At 39.0% G+C, this 21,877-nt stretch overlaps 1 long non-coding RNA gene across 1 annotated transcript; it reads left to right on the forward strand.

The window, feature by feature from the left end:
• The first annotated feature begins 4,552 nt into the window (after positions 1-4,552).
• LOC133485513 (uncharacterized) lies at positions 4,553-20,406 on the forward strand. Its single transcript, XR_009790713.1, has 3 exons — positions 4,553-4,630; positions 10,497-10,634; positions 20,075-20,406. It is a non-coding gene; the product is annotated as an uncharacterized LOC133485513 (long non-coding RNA).
• Positions 20,407-21,877: the final 1,471 nt, after the last annotated feature.

Raw genomic sequence — 21,877 nt, forward strand, 5'->3', positions numbered from 1 at the left:
TATTGTTCTGCGATTGGCTTGCGATCAGTCCAGGGTGTATTCTGCCTCTTGCCCAAAGTCAGCTGGGATAGGCTCCAGCTCAACTGTAACCCTAATGAATTAATAAAGGGTGTGTAAAACTATCGATTCATCAATGCGTTGTAATACTTCCCCTCACAATTCAATATCGATTCAAATTGTATTCTGAATTGATTCACCTCCTGGCCAGTGGGTGGCACTTTGTGTGTGATTCAACAACAAAATGGCAACAAAAACAAGTAGCAGAAGCTTCATACGTCTGGGCTCATTTTGGTTTCGTCTGAAAATCCGCAAGACAGGAAATGGACAAAAGACACTCGAATCACGATATGCATTACCAACATGATCACCTCAGAAGTCGCTGTAACTATCACCTTTCATTTTAATTCTAATTAATTAGTGGGAATTAGTGTCAAATGTTCTGCAGGCTAGAGCCCTCCACAGAAGCCACAAAGGGAGCAATATAGCGAACCTGTTGACAGAGGCAATAAATGAATGAATGGGGTTTGACGAAGAAAGTACCGGCAATTGTCACAATGCTGGAAACATGTTACTTAATTAGGTATTACTTACTTGTGTACTTAAAAACCCTGACAATATTAAAATTAACCCTAACCCTAATAAGTAAAGAAATATTTTTTAACTATACATTCACTTTACTTTTACAATACAGAGCTGTCATCATGTGTTTACTTTTTTACTCCATATGCGCAAATAACTTACAGTATTATTGTAAAAAAAATTTACGTTTATGTTGACATGTACTTTTCAGTGTTTATACACATCTGTTTATACGCAGCTGTCATAGTTTCTTTTTATTTTTGTACTCCATGTGCACAAATAAATTACTCATGCTTTTTTATTTTCAGATGTATTATTGCTTAAAAATGTGACGTGAAAGAAGACATGTTTGCATGGCATCAAAAATAAATATTTTAAAATTATCAAAATGTACTCATATTAATTTGTGCATTCCTACTTCTTAGTGAATCGCTATCAGATCATTTAAATCGACATTGAATCGAATTACAACCTAAAGAAGCACATTCAAATTGAATCATGAGGTTCTGAACAATGGCCAGCCCTAGAAGTAATATTTGGGGTTTTTTTCCATTTTACACTGCTGCAACTATAAGGTAAAATTACACGTTTTTGAACTCGTTGAAATTTAAGACCATCAGTGAAGCAGCCTCACTGGCATAAATGAAAGCCGTCTTTTCCCTTGCAAACTATAGTATTTTGAAGAGGCACTGCTTGTATATATCAAGCTTGATTAATATTTACACAATCAAACCTGTCATTAGCTGTAAAAATAGCCAAATGTGATTGCTCTAACCAAAGTTATTTTTTCCCTAAACATCTAACAACAGATTTGCTGTTTTGAATGTCAATTTGAGATACTCTCTTGGTTTAGTGTTCTTCTTTTAATTCTCTCCTCAGTGACCCTGATCACAAACTCCAACCAGACAGAATCTTTTGAGCTTGGTCAAACACACATATACATGTGGGCGCTGACAGTCCCTTGAACTGTTGACAATAAGTTGATGGGCTAAAGCCTCCAGTAAACATCTCTGGTGCCACATCTACCCAGATGGAGATACTTAAAGGACACACACACACACTTTCCAGGGCTGTGTTTCATTAGTCCGTGTGTTTATGTCTGCGTTCATGTGGCCTGGCTGAGAAAACTCCCTGTTTCAAGGCCCTCTTTGGTAGCTCTTTCTGAAGAAAGCAGAGAGCCGCGTGAGTGACCACATTGACTGGTTGCCGTTTCATGTATGGACAGCTTGTGTGTGTTTGAGTGTGTGTATATTTGTGTGCAAGTGCGCCCTGTCACCTTTGATGTTAAAACACGTGGTACATGCTGTTCTCATTTCTGATCCCACTCTTCTAACCATGCTGACATTGCCGGCCAGCCACCCCAGGGCAGATGGCACCGGAATCTCTGTGCACGTACTGTGTGTAGGTGCGTGTGTGCGTGCGTGTGTCTGTGTGTGTGTGTGTGTGTGTGTGTGTGTGCATGCACGTGTAAATTTCAGTATTGCGAGGAAACAGATGACCCATAGGTCATTGGCCCTAGACAGGCTTAATTTTTCAACAATTAATCTCTTTCAACCAGGATGGACAAAATGAATTTAAAAACTCAGTCACACAACATCTGACAAATGCAGTCACATACACAAACTCCCTATGGCAGACTTGAAACCACTGTGTGTGTGTGTGTGTGTTTGTGTGTCTGTACATGTGTGTTAATCTGAGAGGTGAATATGAGGAGATTAGATGGCCCAGGGATTAAAATCTGCCCTTTACCTCAGAGGATCCGTTCCAGCAGGGACAGCCTGATGAACAAATAAGTCATACACAAACAAATTTTAAGGTCCAAAGAAGAAGACATATTTGGATAACATCAAGAGAGCATGTATTTTAAATTATCTAACACACAAAGTGAACAAAATGAGACAAATTGAAATTATGGTATGATTGCAGAAATACAGACCGTTTCTAAAAAATTATATCATAGAAACGTTTATTTCTTTCCTTTATTCCATTAAAAAAGTTAAACTTTCATATATTATAGATTCAGGGCCCACAATTTACACAATTTATTATTCAAAAGTATTTATTCCTTTTTACATGATTTTGGTTTCCAGCTCACAAAACCCACAAAATCAGTAATTCAAATATTAGAATACTGAGAAGAAATCACCATTTACTTCTCAGTTTTTGTAGAAAAAAAATAAATAAAGAAAGAAATTAGGGTCACATTAAATCAAACAAAATATCGTAGTTTCAAAATGATGTTACGCTTCAATACTTGGTTGGGAATCCCTTTGCTTGAAACACAATCAGCCTGTGGCATTGCCTGGGAGTTATGGAAGCCCAGATTTCCGTGATGGTTGCTGTCAGTTCTTCTTTGTTTTTGGGTCTGGTGCCCCTCATGTTCCTCTTGATAATACCCCATAGATTCTTAATGGGGTTTAGATCCGACGAGTTACCTGGCCAGTCAAGCACTGTGATGGCATGTGCATCAAAGCAGGTTTTGGTGCTTCTGACCCGATGGACAGGGGCCAGGTGCTGCTGGAAGATGAAATCTGCATCTCCATACAGATCCTCAGCAGAAGGAATCAGGAAGTCGTCTAAAACATTCTGGTAGACTGTTGCGGTGACCTCAGATTTAAGAAAGCAGAGTTTACCAACACCTGCAGTGGACATTGCACCCCAAATCATGAGTGACTGTGGATATTTCACACTGGACGTCAAGCAGCTTTGGTTCTGTTCTTCACCCGTCTAACTGAAAGGCACACTTTACTTTCATCGGAAAAGAGGACCTTGGACCACTGGCCAACAGTCCAGTCCTTCTTCTCCTTGGCCCAGTTGAGACGCTTCTTACGTTGGTTGAAATTGTTTAAATTGTGGGCCCTGAATCAATAATCTATGAAACCCTTTGAATGGAATTATGGAAATAAATAAACGTTTCCATGATAATCTAATTTTTTGGAAAGGGTTTTATGTAGCTTCTTGTTATTCCTTTACTAAGACTTTGCATGAAAAAGCACCTTATCTTGTAACTCACAGTTTCTGAACCAGTGTTGCCACAGTTACCTTGAAAAAGTAACTTAAATACTTTACTGATTATTTTTATAAGGAAATTTGTTAGATTACCAGTTACTTTATTAGTTACATTCAACAGTTGCCTAGTAGCAGTAATACCATTACTATCCACATTACCCAAGTACATATTAATTGGCAAAACACTCCTCACAAGTTACAGAATAGTATCAGGATGAACCAATCATCTACCTATAATTGTACATCTTGACGAATGGTAGATCCTGTCAAGATCGTCATTTTATTTACTGTCATCAACACAAACAGAGGTTAAGCACAGATTTTTGACTCCCTCAGCAAGACATTGTGATCCACGTGTCCACTTATTTTTAGGTCAAAAGAAGACATTACTTAGAAAAGTCAGATTCGTTTTTGCTGCAGGGTAGATGAACTAGAAATAAACAAATTACTTAACCACTTTTCAACTGTTATGGGCTACTGGATGGTTCATTCAACTGACAACCTCACAATTGCGGTCACTTCAGAGAGAAAAGGTAATAATAATAATAATAATAATAATAATAGTAATAAAAACTAACAAATAAGTTAAAATTTACCTCAATAATTTCTTAGGGTTAAAGTCTTACAAAAAAGGACGCACAAAAAATGATGTACTGTACACAATAAATTGTTTAAATGACAACAAATCAAGAAATATTGCCAAAAAACAATACATATCTGTATTTGATTCATAGTATTGTCATCTTTTGTTTGATTTAATATATTTTTATGGTATGTGTGTGCAAACGTGTGTGTCCAGTCAGTGACATGCGGGGCTACAAGCAGAGACAGGGAGCATGTTGGAGCTGACAAGGCCTGTAGGGTCAACATCAAGCCAAATCAACTGTACTTGGGATCAACCACTGCTCCGGGTCTGTCAAATTAGGGCACCACGCCAACACACACAAACACACACAGACATGCACATAAACAGCTGTCAGGCACACACACACTCGTGACTGCCCACTGCCCCGGAAACATCAGAGCACATCTCTGCCCCGAGGTGAGAATTGCAGTTTGTGCGTGTGTGTGTGTGCGTATGTGTGTGTGTGTGTGCGTGTGTGTGTGTGTGTGTGTGTGGGCAGTCACTGGGTCTGTGCGGTGACTGCTTTGCTGGAACATACTGGCTCAGCGGCAGGGGATTTGTGGGTTTGGTTTGTGAATGTGTATGTACAGTATGACTGGGGACATTTTTGTGAAAATTATGTGTTAAGTGCTGTTTAAACTTGAGTGAGTCATCCCCTACCGTGTGTATGCATCAGCAATAACACAAAGAAGAGTGCCTCAGCTGTTTATGTGTGTGTGTGTGTGTGTGTGTGTGTGTGCACGTGGTATTTATCTACACTGTATATTACTCAGGTGTGTGTATGTCCATACATCTATATCTTTGGGTAATATGTACGCATGTCTATGTATAATTGTGTGTGTGTTTATGTGTGTGCGTGTCGGTTATGCCCCAAGGGTCTCATCAGCGGGGCAGTAAATGGGCATCTGTGCGTGGTCCAGTGGAAGCCAGCCGGTTAACTGGGCTAACTGGGCCACCTCTGCCAGCTTTTGCCAGCTGTGTCACCGAGTGCCCCTTCTACACTTTGTCGCCGTCATCATTTTTGGCTTCACACAGTTTGCAGACCGTGGTCACCCTCATGACTCCACTATGTCCATCTTGCGCTATCCTTCAACATCCTCGTCCAACTGCCTTTACATAATTCTGACTGCAATTCATATTTTTTGTTATAGTTTTTGCCAGTCAATCAAGTATTATAAATACCATTGAAGTCTTGAAACATGGTTGCCTCTGAGAGTCACTGGAAAGGGCTTTAGTGCACACTAATTATTAAAAATTTAAACAAACGAAAACAAATTAAGTTGGATGAGTATTATCCAATGTGGATCCAATGTTCAATAGTAATTCTGCATAATTCAAAGGACAATTCAAAATGAAGTAAGCGGACCCACATTCCAAGCACAAAAGATTCTGGTTGTCCAGATATTTTTGCCAAGCATTACCAAATATTTCATTTTACTGAGTCGTAGATCAACAGTAGCCATGTAGATGACTGAGTCAGAATGTTTGGTCTGATTTAGTGCTGCTACTCGTTTTATTTTGGAAGGTTGCTACTACTACATGTTTTGGTGCCATTCCTGTTGGCTTGAAAGGACTCTGTATGAGTCAGAGCTGCATTTACCAACTTTTTATGTACAAAGGACATTGATTTGTATATTCTATGACTAGTGTTGTGCATTTGAGTTCCAACTCGTGCTGTTTGACAAGATGGAGTACTGAGTGACGTGTATGTATGCTGCTACATTATTATTATGTACTTGAGTTTATGGTTAGATACTAGTCAGCTGACTGGCTAACTGCCATCCGCCATATTTTCCCAATTGAGCTCTGTGTTTCTTCCCACAACTATTGTTGACATAAAACCAACGGTAATCCGCAAAGGTTGAATCATGGCAACTAGTCTGTTTGTGTTTGTTGAAGACATTTCACCTTTAATACAAGTCTTCTTTTGTTCTAAAATTTTAGGTGTTCCTTGGGGGTGGTTAAAAATCGGTTGTTGTTGTTGCCCAGTGTGGTTCGTGAAATAAAATTTGAGAATCTGCACAGATAAGTCCAGTTGGTATTCTTTGAATATATTTCAATATAGTGTAGTAATAACTAACTAATAAACAAACATGATGAAAACTATTTGAATGACCTGTTTATGGAAATTGATTATTCCGCTTTATTCAGTACATATTTAAGCAACTCACTACATATGTGGATGGTCCTGTGTGTCACCGTGTCATGTGAGTGGTCTGGCAGCAAGGGCCTCATGACAGATCAAGGCATTCAGGCCGGTGACATTCTTCCCAAGCCCCAGATGCATCATGGGCCAGCGGTGTGAAAAATGCTGGTTGGCCTGATCCACTCAGGTGCAGATGAATAGAGCACTCGGTGCACTCACCCGTAAATGAATGGAGCGATCTGTCTTGTCAGTGGAGGTCGACCGAGAGGTTACAGTATCTGGCGTATATACAGTACCTGTGTTTGCTGACTCTGGAAACAAGCTAGAGTGCAACAGACACATAAAACTGTGTACACCATAGATAACAGACAAACACAGATGATAACACATAAAGCATAAATGTACAGTACAGAAACGCCAAGATATCTTTAATATATCTTGAAACATTCTCAAATCACAGTTGGCCTGTATCCTAGTACTATTCGATCACCTAAACATAAACAACTTCCATGACTGTATGTGTATCTCATGTCAATGTAGCAAATATTGAATGGACCTTGTCTTGTATCTGTCACCCACTGATACAGTATGTTGTAAAACCAGTGGAGAGTTTAGCCACTCTTAATGCCGTTATTATTAAGGTCTACCCGTCATGCAACAAGCCCCTACCTCACACAGTGTTCGTGAGAGGCATATAATCAAAGCCATATTCACATTCCAGTGGTCTGAATTAACAAGCTCTGTGTCAGTTACTTGAGGCCCAGGTCATGCTGATTAGAAATGCGCTACTGGAACAAGAAATCCAAGAAACTTGCTGGAATACTATGACAACAGCAAAACTGAAGAAAGAGGTTACATGTGGAAAATGTGGCATAAAAAGATTAACAGTGAGCATGAAGCAGCTGGTGAGCCCAGTCTTTTACTTGAGAGTTTGTAAATCAAAGAAAGTCAGCGTGAGGATTCGACCAAAAAATGCCTGGCCAGTGTTGCGTGCTGCTGTGTCGAGGGCCATGTTCACAACTTTATCTACACACCTCCACTCACTGAGTAGCTTATTCATGGCACAGAAATTCATATCATGTCTTTTCATCAGTACCTGGCACAAGATGGTACACCAAGCAACTTGAAATAATGAGAGTTGCCAACAGAACTGTCTCACTCTGTAGATAGGTAAGTTAAGCAAAGTTCTGCCAAATGAAAACATCATTTTACAATACAGACCCTTTCCAAGAATGTGAATATCATGGAAAGGTATATTCCATTCCATTCAAAAAGTTAAACTTTCATAGATTATAGATTCAGGGCCCACAATTTAAACAATTTCAAGTATTTATTTGTTTATTTTTTACATAATTTGGGCTTCCAATTCATAAAACCCATGAAATCAGGAATTCAAAAAATTTGAATATTGTGAAGAAATCATTTACTTCTCAGTTTTTGTAGAAAAAAAAGAAAGAAATGAGGGTCACATTTAATCAATCAAAATATGGTACTTTCAAAACGATATGGTAATCTTCAATACTTGGTTGGGAATCCCTTTGCTTTAATCCCTACCTCGATGCGCCGTGGCATTGAGGCAATCAGGCTGTGGCATAGACTGGGAGTTATATTTTCCTCTTGATAATACCTCATAGATTCTCAATGGGGTTTAGAAGAAGAAGAAGAAGAAGAAGAAAAAGAATCACCTTTATTGTCATGAACATGCATGCATGCACACAAAATTTGTTCTCTGCATTTTACCCATCACAGTAAACACACACACTTGTTAGTGGAACACACTGGAGCGGGGGGCAGCTGAAGCGCCCAAGGAGCAATTCGGAGTATCAGTGTCTTGCTCAAGGACACCACAGCTGTGAGTCGCGGGGATGTTGGCGGATGGTCTGGTCGGGGTCTTGAACCTAGGAACCCACACAGTGGCAGGCAATGATCTTAACCATTGGGTCACAGCTGCCCCATGGGCTTGGGCTCTTGGGTTATATGAGCTGGAAGCCCATAGATCCAGAGAGTTGGCTGGTCAGTCAAGCACTGTGATGGCATGGGCCAAACCAGGTTTTGGTGCTTCTGGTGGTATGGGCATGGGCCAGGTCCTGCTGGAAAATGAAATCTGTATCTCCATACAGATGTACAGCAGAAGGAATCATGAAGTCCTCTAAAATATTCTCGCAGACTGTTGCAGTGACCTTGGATTTAAGAAAGCAAAGTTTACCAAAACCTACACTGGACATTGCACCAAAATCATGACTGACTGTGGATATTTCACACTGGACCTCAAGCAGCTTAGGTTCTGTTCTTCACCCGTCTTCCTCCTAACCCTTGGAACTTGATTCCTGAATGAAAGGCACACTTTTCTTTCATTGGAAAAGAGGACTTTGGACCACTGGGCAACAGTCCAGTCCTTCTTCTCCTTGGCCCAGTTGAGACCCTTCCTACGTTGGCTCAGGCTCAAAAGTGGCTTGACCCGAGGAACCCGACAGTTGTAGGTCATCTCCCGGATGCGTCTAAATGTGGTGGTTTTTGAAGGTGTGACTCCTGCCTCATTCCACTCTTTCTGGATCTCTGCTAGATTCTTGAATCTTCTCTCTTTGAAAATCCACTGAAGCCCATGGTCATCTCCTTTGCTGGTACATCTTCTCCGGCCACATTTTGTCCTTCCACTAGACTTTCCATTGATATGCTTGGACACAGCACTCTGTTAACAGCCAGCCTCCTTAGCTGTGAAATTTTGTGGCTTACCCATCCTGTGGAGGGTATCAATGATGGTCTTCTGCCCAGTTGTCAAGTCTGCAGTCTTCCCCATATTGAAGCCAACTAAGACAATTGAACCAAACTGAAGCAATTTAATGCCACCTGGGAAAACATGTGCAGGTGCTTTGAGTTTAGTAGATGATTATTGTGTGACACTCAGTAAAACATTTATGGCCTGCAAAATTTGGGCTGATTTTTTCACAGTATTCAAATTCTTTTCTGGGTTTTATGAGCTGGAAGCCTAAATTATGTAAAAATAAATAAATAAATACTTGAAATTCTTTATTGTGGGCCCTGAATCAATAATCTATAACTTTTTGAATGGAATTATGGAAATAAATAAACTTTTCCATGATATTCTAGCGGCACGGTGGACAACTGGTTAGCATATCTACCTCACAGTTCTGAGGACCGGGATTCAAATCCTGGCTCCACCTGTGTGGAGTTTGCATGTTCTCCCCGTGCCTGTGTGGGTTTTCTCCGGGCACTCCGGTTTCCTCCCATATCCCAAAAACATGCATGCTAGGTTAATTGATGACTCTAAATTGCCCGTAGGTGTGAATGTGAGTGTGAATGGTTTTTTGTTTATATGTGCCCTGTGATTGGCTGGCAACCAGTTCAGGGTGTGGCCCGCCTCCTGCCCGAAGATAGCTGGGATGGACTCCAGCACACCCGTGACTCTTGTGAGGATAAGCAGCTAGGAAAATGGATGGATGGATGATATTAAACATTTTTGGAAAGGGTCTGTATTCATGCAGCAATTTCAGCCCATGATTCAAGCTTAATGTGGACCCAGTACGAAGATGTAGTGCAATTGTCATAAAATTTTACTTTTTTTCATAACTTTTTGAGTAGAACAAAAACATAATCGGGCGCAAGTGAAATTCTAGTGTTGGGGCATTTGTGCATCCTACTGCACATCAGAACAACTTACCTTGTGAGAGACCCATAAGTCAACCTGAATTTTCTCCACTCCAAAATGTTACAGATATTTTTGCTAGCCTGTAAAGTTGAATAAATCAGGTATTAATCTTTCCTCTTTGAGTTTGTGTTGGACCAACAAGCACAGACATGCACACGCTCTCTGTGACACATGCACAGACACACGAACAGCCAGACCGTCACCTCAGACATCAGCCCAGAGCTCAGGTGCCCCGAGCAGTGGTTTGACATGTCTATATGTTTTTTCCACTTGACCTTTTGCCGTCCTTTCTGCCACAGCCCGTAAACCATAAGCTGATATATGGTGGCAATTTTTAGCGGTGCCACTAGTATCTGAGTGATTGTGTACACTTTCGGGCGCCTGCCATCATGCCACCTTACATCTCTCTCTCTCTCTCTCTCTCTCTCTCTCTCTCTCTCTCTCTCTCTCTCTCTCTCTTCTCAAGGTAGAGTGAAGGGGTGAAGAGATGCGTGAAAGTACTGCAATACCAAATCTCTCTACCTGGGTGCGGATTCTTTGTGGTAGCTGGTTACCTACCATGCCTAACCTCATGATACCACTATTTCAGGGGTTGTGAGCCTTCCTGGGTGAGAATCTTTGTTTTACCTCCCAACGTGTTGTGTTTGGTTCCATCTGTTCTGTTTATTTATTTATTTTTCTATGACAGAATGTGTTCATTTGTACAGTAGCTGAGACAGGTCACAACAATTGCAAACGCCACAACACAACGAAATTATCCCACAAATTAAATGCCAACATCACAGCAGAAAATCACAACACTGAAATTAAGGTGCAACGAAAGTGAGCACCAGGACTTCGAATGTATAATTCGTCCTGGTCACCGGAAAGTCATATTGCTCAAGTACGAATGGGTTCCCTTTATCTTTAATAAGGAAAAATCTATTAAAATATTATCCTAATGATAAAAAAATTTTGATTAGAAGTGAACACTTCACTCTCCGCATATCACCAAAAGCTAAAGAAACACACTTCAAAACCTTAAATTATATCAATAATTGTATGGGATTTGATGAATAAAGTTGAGAAAAAAGTGACTGGAATGGGAAGTTGCACAAGTTTTAATGAACAAAGTTGGAAAAGTAAGTGAAAGTATTTCTGAAAGTAAGCATTTTCAGGTTGTCATAAATTAAAACTTGTGCAACTTCCCCACTTAGTCAATTGGTCCGTCGGCAATAGGAGTCTATGGTAACCCAAATGAATTATACAGTGGGGAGTCCCGTGGTCACTTCTGTTAATATCGCTGTGTTGTAATTTTAACATGTTATGTTGTGGTGTTTGCATTTCCGTTGTGGGTTAATGTCGTTGTGTTGTGGAGTTTGCATTTGTTGTGGCGTTTGCAGTTTATGTGACCTACCACTGTACATAACTCTTATAATGGCCCTTTTCAAGAAGAATGTCTCACTAATGTAAATTTCCTTGCAAAAACAATTCTAAAACATACCGTAATTTATCGTGTAAAATGCCAATTTTTTTCCCCCCCAAAAAATTGTCAAAAGTAAATAGTGCGCATTATACATAGGTATAGGGGAAAATGGAAAATACTTTCACATTTTATAAATGTATGCCGCCATCTAGAGGTAATGGAAAATATAAAGACTTTTATTCCAATATGACACGGGTACGTATGACAGCATATATGTACAGTTTTGCTCATAAGTTTACATACCCTTGCAGAATTTGTGAAATATATATATATATTTTTTTTTTTGTAATTTTTTTTTTATTATTATTATTTTTTTTTAAATACGATTGATGACAACAAAAAAACATCATTAATTTCTTTATGGTTATGTTTTGTTGAATGATAATGGTTCTCTGAAATGCTTGACAGTTGAATTAGAATCCCATTAAAATAAAATGAAATGTGTTTCGCCTGGCTCATCATGTTTGCTTTAAAGCATTGTATTCATCTTACAAATTCTGCCTGGGTAATCAACCATATGAGCACAACTGTGTGTTTTATCATTTACTAAATAAAAGTAGGGCTGTGAATTTCAAAATAAGAGCACGTAAATAAAAAGAAAGTAGTACGTGTTCAAATGAAGTGCTTCAGAATAATTATTGTAAAAAACTAACAAAATACAGATAATACTTCATGCTTTGATCAACTTTGGGGGGGGGTGTATTATACATGGGTGTGCATTATACATGAGAAATGATGGTAATTGAATATGACATAATTGTTTATGGCAGAAAGGATTTGTATTATTTAGTGGCATCAGTAATCGATACAGAGCTACAGACTGGGATGAAATGAATTGTCAATTATGACTGGTGCAACCTCCCATCCTCTCTGGATACAGTACAGCACTGCCCTCAGTGAAATCAATATAAATCTGAAAATGAATCTATCCATCCATACATTCTCAACACCGCTTATCATGTTCAGGAACACAGGAGCCTACCCCAGCTAACTTCCTCCACCCTGAACTGGTCGCCACTCAGTCGCAGGGTACGGACAGCCATTCACAATCACACTCACACCGTCACCAAGTGGGAACTGAACTCACGCGGCCCACTCCAAAGTCAGACGAACGTACCACTACACCATCAGCGGCTCTGAAAATGAATATTGTAGTAAATTTCATTCTTCAATGTTAAAACAAAAAGCGGCCTAATTTTGGCGTGATGTAAGATTTGGTAAATCTCGAGTTGTGAAATTATGAATATGAATCCTAAAAAATCTATTTAGTATTTAAGTGGTGTTAATAAATTGCTATCACAATCCAATAATATTATACACAGTGCTGAATTTAAGGAAAGACAATAATGCATGATTTGCACTAACGATGTTGGCCTAAGATTACTGTTGTTACTATTGTGTTTTGAATTTGAAATAACTTCCATTTGAGAAATGCATTGTAATGGGTTTGGCTTTGAACGCAACAAACAATTCCTTGGAGTTTAAAAGCCTCTTTGTCTTGGTTTATAGAGTATTCTGATGCTGGTGATGAGGTTGGTGTGACAAGGAATAGTTCATGTTCCAGGACTGCGGCAGCAGCTTGTTAGCATTTTAACTCATGTTTGAACAGGTTGTAATGTGCCCCTTTAGGCCGTTATCACAGAAGCAGATTGAGCTCATTAGCTTGTTACCATAAACTTATGCTATGGGAGCTATATGGCATTAGGCCATGTAACATTACAGCAACACAATGACACTTGTTATCTTATTAGCATAACCCTCGATTGAATGGACAAGGAGGGAGCAGTCCATTAGTCAATGTAAGAGTAATGAAAAGGCTTTGTTAGCTTGTTAGCATGCTAAACCGGTTGAGTCTGCAATTGGTAGCGTTGCCTTTATAAGGGAAGAGAAATCAGCAGCCAGTGTGCTGTTAAAATAATCTCTTGGTGTGTGTGTGTGCGTGTATGTGTGAGAGAGAGAGAGAGAGAGAGAGAGAGAGAGAGAGAGAGAGAGAGAGAGCGCACGTGTCGGGAGTAACTGAGAGAGTGTCGTATCTAACACTGATCACTTACAATTTTTTCGACACATCAACATAGTGCTGATGTCCATGCAACGATATCATGAGTAGTGAGCCCCAGGACCCCGTCACTTGCATATTAGCAATCAAATCGGGTGATAGGGCAAAGATTAAGAATATAAATATACTGCTTCAATAATAATAATCCATCCATCCATCCATTTTCCGAGCCGCTTCTCCTCACTAGGGTCGCGTGCGTGCTGGAGCCTATCCCAGCTGTCATCGGGCAGGAGGCGGGGTACACCCTGAACTGGTTGCCAGCCAATCGCAGGGCACATAGGAACAAACAACCATTCGCACTCACAGTCATGCCTACGGGCAATTTAGAGTCTCCAATTCATGCATGTTTTTGGGATGTGGGAGGAAACCGGAGTGCCCGGAGAAAACCCACGCAGGCACGGGGAGAACATGCAAACTCCACACAGGCGGGGCCAGGGATTGAACCCGGGTCCTCAGAACTGTGAGGCTGACGCTCTAACCAGTCGGCCACCGTGCCGCCAATAATAATAATAATAATGATAATAATAATAATGGCGGCACGGTGGGCGACTGGTTAGAGCGTTTATCTCACAGTTCTGAGGACCTATCACCACGTGGCAATTGGTGCTGGCCTCTCCCAAAGCAGTTTTCTTTAGTTTTTAAAGGCAGTTACACAAAGCTGGTAGATGCATCCAATTGCCATCTACTCGGGACGAGTTAAATTCAACAAAACAATGAGTTTTAATGGTCGGCACGGTGAACGACTGGTTAGCACATCTGCCTCACAGTTCTGGGGTCCGGGGTTCAAATCCCGGCCCCGCCTGTGTGGAGTTTGCATTTTTTCCCCATGCCTGCGTGGGTTTTCTCCGCGCACTCCGGTTTCCTCCCACATCCCAAAAACATGCATGGTAGGTTAATTGACGACTCTAAATTGCTCATAGGTGTGAATGTGAGTGCGACTGGTTGTTTGTTTGTTTGTGCCCTGCGATTGGCTGGCAACCAGTTCAGGGTGTACCCCGGTGATAGCTGGGATAGGCTCCAGCACGCCCGTGACCCTAGTGAGGAGAAGCGGCTCAGAAAATGGACGGATGGATAATAATAATCCAGCTATCCATTTTCCGTACCGATTATCCTCACTAGGGTTGCAGGTCCAGCTGAATCTGGACGAGAGGCGGGGCACACCCCGAACGCGTCGCCAGCCAATCACAGGTCAGATATAGACAAACAACCATTCACACCTACGGGCAATTTAGAGTTTTTAATTAACTTCACATGAATGTTTTGGGGATGTGGGAGGAAACTGGAGTACCCGGAGGAAACCCACGCAGACACGGGGAGAATATGTAAACGCAACACAGGCGAGGCCGGATTTGAACACCAGTCCTCAGAACTGTGAGGCAGATGTTCGAACCAGTCGTCCACAGTACCGCATAATAACAATAATAATAATAACAATAATAATAAATACTGCATAAAACGTCTGCAAGAGACCCTAAAAAGAAAATCTCTCTTTTTTATCCATCCATCCCTTTGCTATACCACTCGTTCTCATTAGGGTTGCGGGTGAGCTGCAGGCTTTCCCAGCTGGCTTTGGGGCGAGAGTACACCCTGGACTGGTTGCTAGTCAAGCACAGCCCTCTTGAATTTTGGGACACACAAATGTGTTGCTGCCATTTTGAAAAAGCATTTCAGATTTGTTCTTGATCGACTGGCACCTACAGCCTACCAGAGTTTCAAAATATGTACAAAGGAAGTAAAGATTTTACAAATAAAACTGGTGTTCATATTTTGTGAGTTAAATCTTTCTTCCATATTTGTGAATGTGTAATTTTGTACCTGTAACTGGTGCATTGTGTGATTCATTTTCTGTTATGTCATCCACTTAATGAACAATTGTTTGTGATCCGCAATGAAATCAATCTCGCCTGGAGCCTTGGAACCCCACCTTGTCATCCTGTGCAACCTTTCACAAATTCCCCATGCTTTTCAATTATGGATGACTGGGGTGTTGGCATTACTTTTCTACAGCTGGAATATTAATCTCTGTGAGGGAGGGCAGAAAGCATAATGCAGATGCCTTAAAAAAACTTCATCATGACAGAGAATAATTACTGTGTCCTTAATGATGTACTTGCTAGTCTTTTAAATAATTGAGCTGCTCAACTTTGATACGTTTGCATTTGGGATAATTTCATTATACTGACTTATACTGTCTACTTATGTGACGTGAGTGTATTCACATGTATGTATTTAATCAGTTTCTGTGTGAATGAATGTTTTCTGTATAAACATTAGTCTCCTAGTTAGGAATACTTAGAATACTACAAGTGGTGATGCTATTAGCAACACATCCAAGTAACGTGTTTTCACAAGGCCTCATGTTTCTGATTGGAGAGTCAATGCACAGTCATAAAAATCAGGGACAAAACGTTTCAAGTTGATGAGTAACATAATTTCTGGTGTATAATGCGCACCCATGTATAATACGCACCCCCAAAGTTGACCTGAAAATTCTGGAAAACCCTTCTACCTCTGTATAATGCGTTTTTACAATGCATGGTTTTGCTTCTCCCCATATGATCAAAACATGAAGTATTATCAGTATTTTATTAATTTATTTCAAATAATTATTCTGAAGTTAAGCACTTTATATTAACATGTAACACTTTCTTTTTATTTACTTGCTCTTATTTTGAAATTCTAAGCCCTAGTTTTATTTACTAAATGAGAAAACACATTCTTAAAGGAAAACATGAAGGACCAGCCAAAACACATTTATTTTAATGGAATAAATATATATAATATAATAAAATTAAACTGTCAAGCTTTTCTGAAACGCATTATCATTAAACAAAACATAACCATAAATAAATGAATGATAGTTGTTGTTCACTCATCAGTCGTATTTAAAAAAAAAAAAAAAAAAAAGTATTCATTTTCAGAGTCACTGATGGTGTAGTGGTACGTTCGTCTGACATTGGTGCGGGCAGCGTGAGTTCACTTTCCACTCGGTGACGGTGTGAGTGTGATTGTGACGGTGTGAGTGTGATTGTGAATGGTCGTCCATGCCTTGCGACTGTAGCTCTGTATCGATTACTGATGCCACTAAATCATACAAATCCTTTCTGCCATAAACAATTATGTCATATTCAATTACCATCATTTCTCATGTGTAATGCACACCCATGTATAATACGCACCCCACAAAGTTGACCTCAAAATTCTGGAAAACCCTTCAACCTATGTATAATGCATTTTTACAATGCATGATTTTGCTTCTATCCATATGATCAAAGCATTAAGTATTATCTGTATTTTGTTAGAATTATTCTGAAGCACTTTATTTGAACACATAATACTTTATTTTTATTTACTTGCTCTTATTTTGAAATTCACAGCCCTACTTTTATTTAGTAAATGATAAAACACACAGTTGTGCTCATATGGTTGATTACCCAGGCAGAATTCGTAAGATGGGTACAATGCTTTAAAGCAAACATGATGAGCCAGGCGAAACACATTTAATTTTATTTTAATGGGATTCTAATTCAACTGTCAAGCATTTCAGAGAACCATTATCAACAAAACATAACCATAAATAAATTAATGATGTTTTTGTTGTCATCAGTCATATTTAAAAAAATTAAAAAAAAATTAAAAAAAAATTATATATATATATATATATATATATATATATATATATATATATATATATATATATATATATATATTTCACAAATTCTGCAAGGGTATGTAAACTTATGAGCATATACTGTACATATATGCAGTCATATGTACCCCTGTCATTTTGGAATGAAAGTGTAGGCTACAACTTTTTCATAACCTCAAGGTGGCTGTGGCATACTAGAATGCAAGTGTACAGATTTTTCATAACCTCTAGATGGCGGCATACATTCATAAAATGTGAGGGTTTGTTCATTTGCCCCTATACCTATGTATAATGCACACTATTGACGTTTGACAATTTTTTTGCGGAAAAAAATGCACATTATACACGACAAATTATGGTACTTGAATTTGCCTGGGGGTGGATGTGGTTGTAAAATTACTTGGGTGTGTTATTGCTTTTCCAGTGAGTAGCACACAGTAGTCCCAAAAATGAAATCATAAAATATAAATACAGATAGCAATGGAAAAATAAAACTGACATACTTCCCTCTCTTCAAATTAAATGTCCACATTTCCAATTAAAGCATATTACAGCATAAAGCATAAAAATAGATCATCCGACAGTATCACTAAGCAGAAGAAAAGAAACTAAGGATTTCCATTCCTTCAAGAGTGTTCCTGTGGTTATGACTTGATTTGAAGTTTTGGACTCAAGCAAAGAAATCACTGTTAACAGGCAGTATCAAATTCCTAATGTTATAAATAAAAAACTATGACAGTTAACAATTTTAAATTACTGAACAATTTCTCTATTATTGTGAGCATAGCATGATTATTGCTGCAGCAATAATAGCGTTTTGGAAGTACAGTGTACAAATGCAAAAATTGGATGACCGGGGATATAAGTGAACGGTAATATATGATTTAAAGATGTCTTTTTCACAAAAAAACTGTGAGAAAATGCACAGAAACTACGAAAGCCGATTGAGAAGGACGTGACCAGTAAAAAAAAAATAGAGGTTTTTTGGTTCTGCTGCTTTCACCTCTTTGCCCCACCTGTACTGTCAACCTTCCTGCAATACAGTGAATATCGCAATAATCATTGTACCCTAAGAATAATACTGTGATAAAACCGAACCATGATATATTCATATCGTTACATTTTTTTTAAATGTAAATAATCAGTAACAATATGTTTGAGTGAGTAATTAATTACCAATGTCTGTGTTAATTATTTATTTTTATTCCTTAACTATTGTTTTTGTATTTTTTTCAATATTGTTATTTTATTATAATTTGACATCTTATATAAAATATTAGTAATTGCTTATTTATTTATTTTTTTTGCATGTTTATAAATGGGAAACGGGGGGGGGAAAAAAACAATAATTCTATCTCTTGCCCTAAATCAGATAGAATATTGACCAGGAAGGTGAGCTTGATTAGCAGTTAAAAATAAGTTATGGATGGACAGATGACAGTCATGATGTAAATGGACAGACCAAAGAAACCCTGGCCTTTGCATTGTTGTAAGAAGTTCAGTTTCCATTTTGCCACAAGACTATAACTGAAACAACTTCCTTATTTACAATAATGAGCCAAGTCACAAAGTATCCAGTGTACTTTACTTACTCTTTCAATTTTCACATAGATAGTTTTATGTTTTATCAATGTAAAAATGTGTTAAAGGCCATGGCAAAGCTTAAGACGAGAACAGGCTTGAGACATAGTTGTGCCCACAGTTTCTTTCAATTTAAAATAATTTGGCACGTTGAAGGTTGATTTTAGCGCAGCGTTCATCCTAACTCTTGTAACATCTCCTGAGATCACTTTTCCTATTGAATGCAGTGAATTTGGCATATATTGAAAACAACTATCAGCTCCTAACTTTGACGAATTTTTCCATCTTGCATGTGTCATAGTCAGCTAAAAATAATTCCCTTCGCTAGGCACATGGCACAGGGCAAGAAGTTCTTTTTTTGGTTGTGTCATATTGTAACTGAAAATCTGAGGTCAAACTCCGCTGAACCATAACTTTGTGGAAGAGTGTGGTATGGACCAAGTAAGAAAAATGTACATCTTGTTGTGGCCATACTATTACCAACACATTCTATTTAATATCTTAAAAGGTTTTCTTATTTTAAGATCTTTGACCGTGTTTGCTAGCTGGGCATATACCTGTACATTCACAAAACGGGAAAGGTTATTGTGGCCTATTAATATTTCAAATTGGTCTCATTTTGCTTTACAAAACCAGGTATTTTACCTGTGGGTGAGCCCTTTTCCTTGTAAAATCTCTGTAAATATGCATATTTGTGCATGGATTACTGATATATTTTTTTAAAAATAATGTTATTTTCCACCTAATCTTCAGACGTGTTCGAAATCAAAAGTGCAGTTGGAGTTACACTTCTAAGTCAAAATTCTTTGAAACTCTGCCAACCTTCAATGAAGCTTTTGCCGTTTTTTTTCCCATTACCTCGGCTTATGATTACTGTGTTTGCTGGCTGGAAAATCTATTTTTTGCATGTAAATTCAGTTTGGGCAGCTAGGTCACAGCTGTTGGAGCTGTGCCAAGGTCATGGGGATATTAACTAGCCTTTAGGTTACTCTGCCTCGCACTAAACAGGTCATCGCTTGCTCAGAGCCTTCACCTGGCTCCACACGTGCACGCACACATGCACATACACACAAATAGACCCAGACAGTTGAACACGCATTGAAATATTTGATTTTCTTATTACACTTTGTGTAATATTTCTTATATTTCACCTCTACTAAAACACAAACACACACATGCATGTTAAGACATGTATTTATGTCAACAACTGTCAAATATGTAGATATCACACCGCATTTTATTTTTAAAGTGACTTCATTAAAAAGGAAGTGGTGCCTCATGACAATCTTAATTACAGGTGTGTCTCGACACAACGGGGGGTATTTTCTCCTGACTCAAAATCACTGGAATGATCAATATCCTCGTCATGCCACCCCGCCTTCTATCCACCTCCACATGCCCACCACGCTGGCAGCAGATGAGGGCCTCTGAACAACACGCATACACAAGTCAGCACCCAGGCTGACGCGTACGCTGAGAGAGGCTCTCCAAGATGTGACTCTACGAGATGTGAAATGGTTAAAACGGCTGGGGTGGTGATGGGGGATTGTCGAAGAATAATTGCCTGGAGACGGTGCAGAAATAAGCCCTAATGGTCAGTAATCCAAGCCTGGAGAGGCCCTCTCCACAGTGTTCCACTGAATGCCGGTAATGGGCTTGCAGCTCTGTCACTTACATATGCATAGATCTTTCTCCATTAAAGCTGGTTTGAATGACAAATATGGGTGGGTGTAAAAATATAAAAAAAAAAAAACTGAAAAAGTACACGGGAAAATGAGGGAGGAGAGAGAGGGAGAAAGAAAGAGAGAGAGAGAGAGAGAGAGAGAGAGAGAGATGGGAGAAGATTTTATCTTGGCTGGCAGTAATTTGGCAGCCGCTCAGGCCCCCATCCTTAAATCTCATTAGCCAATTGTTCGCATGATGCTGCCTGGGTGAAGTACAGGGGCAGGGGATGCAGCTTAAAGTCAGTTGGAGGATATTTAGACCAGGCATTTCTTTTGTTTTTATATCTTTGTGTCTGAAAGTGTCTGTAAGTGAGCGTGAATACTTTTTATGCTGACACCAATATGGATTCATTGGAGAATATAAATTGCCCAGGTCTGAGTGTAAATAGTTTTTCTGTTCGCTCTTTGACTGACAGGTCTTCAGTCCACTCTCATCCAAACGAGTCATTTACACGAGACTGTGTTTAACTAAAAAAGGATAAAAGCTGTGTCATTTTGGAAGCTAATTCATACGACAAAAACATTTCCTGGAGATTGAAATCACAAACTTTAAAAAGTAGTCTCAAATACAAATGTAAAATATAGTATCGCTTTCATATAAAAATAAAAATATTTTGCGGTATACATGCGTTACTGGCATAGGATGCAAATTTCAGTGTCTCTTTATGTTTTTTGCAGCTCAGTGTGAATGGGAATCATTTTTAAAATAATGTTTGTTCCTGGAATTTCAACGAAGAGAAAAAAATCTTTTCCTTTTTTTTTCTCGTTTCATTGTAAAATAAAGTAAAAGTCAGTTGGGATAGGCTTCGCTGTCACACTGAACAGAATAATAGAATGATAAAAAAAAAAATAGATGGTTTGATAAGTTGTGCTTTTGAAACAATTGAACCCACCACAAACATACATAGCAGATTGTGATCTGACTTTTTAAAGTAAAGCTGGTTGGATGTTTATTCTTGTAGTCCAGGTGGTCCTTATCTGGCTGACTGCATTACAACTGTTCTCCCCAGGCACCAACATTGATATGGAGGACAAAACTGACTCAACTGCCACATTCACACATCAGCAGGTTAGGCAGACAACATCGCACAATGCTTTCTGTCGAAGTCATAGTGTTCAGCCCACACTAGCCAAATAGGCAAACTGGACAAGAAAAGGGCCTTTTTCAAATTGCCACAAGTTCACCTTCTCCAAATAGTTCAAGCATATAAATCATATATATGGGTCATTTTCATGTAATTTTAACAATAATGGTAAAGTCACATTTTAAAAAATAAAATAAAAAATATGCCGCCGTGTTTTTTATATATATATTTTATATGGTTTCAAATGTCTCCCATGCTGAAACAGCCTGCGAGAGTCCTATTTTCGAAAGG

The sequence above is a fragment of the Phyllopteryx taeniolatus genome, chromosome 11 (assembly GCF_024500385.1).
Source record: "Phyllopteryx taeniolatus isolate TA_2022b chromosome 11, UOR_Ptae_1.2, whole genome shotgun sequence".
Lineage (NCBI taxonomy): Eukaryota > Metazoa > Chordata > Actinopteri > Syngnathiformes > Syngnathidae > Phyllopteryx > Phyllopteryx taeniolatus.